Source organism: Callospermophilus lateralis, chromosome 12, assembly GCF_048772815.1.
Source record: "Callospermophilus lateralis isolate mCalLat2 chromosome 12, mCalLat2.hap1, whole genome shotgun sequence".
NCBI lineage: Eukaryota > Metazoa > Chordata > Mammalia > Rodentia > Sciuridae > Callospermophilus > Callospermophilus lateralis.
The window spans coordinates 31,087,347-31,091,379 of record NC_135316.1 but is presented as its reverse complement, the minus strand read 5'-3'; the positions used below and the strand labels follow the sequence as shown (position 1 = coordinate 31,091,379).

Sequence of the window (4,033 nt, the reverse complement as noted above, 5' to 3'; positions counted from 1 at the left end):
GAACCACTGAGCTTGGAGGTGCTGCCCGCGGAGTGTGAGTGGTGCGTGAGCCTCCCCAGTGAGATCAAGGCCCTGTGCCAGAACGGATGGGGACCTGACCAAGAGGCATACTGGCCCTGTGGCTTCCAGGTGGTATCGGTGGAGACAGGGCCTGAGTCAGGATCCATAACCATAATAAGATGATAAAAATAACAATAATCCATAATAAGATGAAGCATCTTATTTTATGACTGAAGTTCCAAGTAAATGGCTCAACTCCTCCCTGGCATCCGCTTCATTGTCTCCTCCAGGGATCTGGGCTACAGAATCTTCATTTTCATTTTGACTGTTTTTTCCCCCCAGTGTATGAAAGTTTTCACTTATCTTGAAAGTGAGTCAGCATAGTTAAGGGTGCTTCTAGGGATGAGGCAGATTCAGTGGCCCAACCAAGAGCATCATGCAGTTCCCTTCGCCATGGCTGGCCCCCATTTGAGAAGAACTATCAGCAGTTGCTTGGCGCCTTTGATTAATCCCCCTTGTGTGCTGATGTTGTTGGGATGTACCTGAGCAACATAATAAGGGAACTGCCTGTTGATTAGGTATTATCTGATGTTTGAGATGCTGGCCAGGCCCTTAACCACCCTGTTTGTTTTGGGGTATTTCTACAATATCCATAGTTGTGGATTTTATGTGGTAACTCAGATCATTAATCCACTGGTGCAGACCACCAGACTCCTCACCTGCCTCCGCAGCAGGTCTGGAAAAGGAAGGTGAGCTCAGGGAATGCCCACACCTAGGCGGGCAATATTCTGGACTCCTTGATTGCTGGCTACTGGGTGTTCCTGTGCTGGGACCTGTCTTTCATTGTGCCTGGGGCCATCATGGCAGCTATGGGAATAGTGTGCTTTCTATTTCTCATCCAACATCTGAAAGACATCAGATGCTCCTCCTCCCTGTCCTCACTTTCAAAAGGCTATGAGAATCTAACAAACAGATGTGGACTCTAGAAGCCAACCTTACACAGTGAAAGGAACAGGCTCCTGGACCCAGAGATGCAGTGCTTACTACTGTCCTAGGGGAAGAGTCCCATATGCCCAAGTTATGTGGTTGTTTTCCCTGGTGACAGCAACAACTTCCTGGCCCTCATCAGCTTCATTTGGGCCTTTGAGAATCCCTGGTGTGGGAGTTCTCTCTGTGCTGTTTGCCAAGCAGGTCAGCTTCATTTTCCTCTTTTGGCTTCCATCATACATCACCAGCGTAGATCACCTTAATGTCAAAAAAGCAGGAGAGCTCTCCATTTTGCTCAATGTGGCCAGGATCTCCACTCCATCATCAGCAAGATGGGCCTAGAAGACACTGTAGCCATGCTGGTGTTTAGCAGGGGCCTGGGCAGGGGGCTGAAGGTACTAATCACCACCATCCTCTCTGCCGACCTGGGGACTCATAAGTGTCTGAAAGGGAACTCTCATGCAGTCTCTGGGTCTGTAGGAGCTGCCCAGAGCCCTCTGCTGGTAGGAGTCATCTCTCTCTCTGAGAAGAGCAACCTGTTGTATGTACTGATGTTTGCATATGCCTGTGCCTTGCTGTTCCTGATCTGCTTCATATATAAGAAGCTGAGCTGTCCAGGGCTGGTGGTGGGGGACCAAGCTCTTCTGTTCTGTGGAGGAAGCAGCTGAGCCCATCCTTCACAAACTGTCTATTTAAACAGATATGGAACTCAGGATAGCAGTGGCAGGTCCAGGGAACTGCTGAGTGCCTTAACTGAGCCAATGGACAGATGGTCTAGCCTGTCCAAGCTTGCAGATGTGAGTCCATCCAGGTACTCAAATATGGTATGTGACAGCCACTTAGGATGATCCTGCTTCTCTAGATTTTTGCTTCTGAATAAATCTTGGCTTGATGGTAGATACTATCTTGACTATTCAAGGATTTTAAAGTGTTTAAAACATAGCATTTAAAGTCATTTCAGTAGAAAGATTGGTCCTAATGCTCACTCATGATCTAAAGTTTTGTTTTTGTATTTAAAAAAAAAAATCACAGTTTTCTACCAGACTCGTTTCATTCATCTCTTGGTAAGATATTTGATTTCTTACCTGTAGCTTGAAAGTTTGTGGTACAGCCTCAGTGTGGCTTTTATATTCACTCTCCCTCCAATTTCTGTAAGAACTTCAATGGTTTCCTGATTAATAATTTTTTTCATTATTAAAATTTAATAACTTTACTAAGAAGGGCCTTAGCATTGATTGTTTTGAATCCCATTTTCCTGAGTTACATTGTTCTCATAAAAATGTCTTCCTTTAATGAAAGATTTATTCTACCATGTCTTTGAATTTTTTGTTTATTTCTTCTTCAAGGACAACAAACACGCACCAATTGGATATCCTTTGTCCTACACCTATAATTGTTCTCCAATCTTCTTTGCTCTTTTCATATCATCTTACTTAGTTTTCTATAGTCTATGCAACACATTCCTCTTTTTATCTGTCTACTATTTGAGTTGCATCTTATGTGGTTTTCCTTTTCTTGAAGTATTTGTATTGTTCATTTCTTTTCATAGCTCTTTCAGATCATTTAAAAAGCCTTTCTCCACTTTTATTATCAACTTAAAAAATGAATCTTTCCTGAGCTCTCATTTAATAATGCCAAAAATGCCTATATTTAATTTCTTTTAAAGGAAATGTCTTATTTCCATTTTTTTAGCTGCTTTGTAATTTGTTTTGAAGTGTGAAAGCAATTTCCTTTGTCCTTTGTCTCTCATATTTTGGACAAAGAGCTGTATTATTTTTTCAAAGATCCTGTGCTTAAAGATTACAGAACTGAAGGCATGAGTGTATCTGCCTTGGCATTTCTGCATTATGTCCCTGTTTCTTCTTGCTGCAGGATCTACTCATTTTTCCTTGGGTATTCAGAAGGTGGAGAAAAGGATGGGCTGCCAACAATCTCTGCAAAGCTCAGAAGCGTTAAAAGTCCGCACCATTTACATCAATGACCCCCTTAAGAATACTTTCTGCACAAATAGCATCAGGTGAGAAGAGTCTATGTGCCTTGGAGGGGAGAAGGGTGGAAGAAAATGTGTTTCCTTCCAAAATGCAATACTTTGTATAAATCAAATCATGTGATTCTTTTTATCTGGTTACAGTGTTTTTTTTCCAAACCTTGAAAAAACTAAATTCTCACATTCACTTTGAAACAAGGATTTGCTCTGGGCTCCCCTTATAGGCCCCTCACCTTCCCTGTTCTGAACAGCCTGTGCTAGCACTGGTTCCTGTTCATAGCTCTTACCATGCAGATCACTGCCAGCTGATAGTGCTCTTTAGCAATAGTTTTAAATGTGAGGCAAAGTGCTATCAAAAGAACCCTCCTAGATCTGCTGGACTCCCCACCAATACCTTGTACTTTTAATTGAGAATCACCAGGCCTCTATTTCATGAGGAATTTGTTGAGTTTCATATTTACTTCAGAGGCAGAATTAGATGAAAACTTGAAAGGAAACTACTTTTTTGTTTGTTTCTTTTTAAGGATTGAATCCAGGGCCTCACACATGCTAGGCATATGCTCTATCACTGAGCTCCTTCTTGAGCCAATGGAAACCACTTTTCAAGCGATTTTCCCCTCTCTTTTTTTAACCAGGAACTAAGGTCAGGTGATGGATATACTAACTTAATAATCTTTAAGGTTTTTGGTTATGAACTAATCATATAGCTTAAAAATCTGTCGTTGACATGGCAAGAAAAGGGATATATCCATGGGGGCCCCAAATGAGGGCATATCAGGGATACTAAGAGGTAGGGGACATTGAGGTGCATTTTGCTCAGGGGACTCTACCTAGTTCTATTGACCTGGTGTTTCAGTTGTAACACTCTGTTGTGAAAGAGGAGTGAAGCTGAGTCCATGCATGGTGGACTAAAGAATTAAAGACCCTGTCTTTGTAAAATCAGGACATCAGAGGGCTATTCCCTAAATGAAGAGAGAATAAAAATTAAAATCTGTCTTGCAAAAAGAGACATAGTGAGAAAACACGCTTCTTTAAAATTGGCCCAGTTTAGGAAAAAAA

General features: G+C 42.0%; 1 pseudogene; it reads left to right on the top strand.

Moving 5' to 3' along the window:
- Positions 1–246: 246 nt before the first annotated feature.
- Positions 247–1,655, top strand: LOC143411832 (glucose-6-phosphate exchanger SLC37A1 pseudogene; annotated as a pseudogene).
- Positions 1,656–4,033: the final 2,378 nt, after the last annotated feature.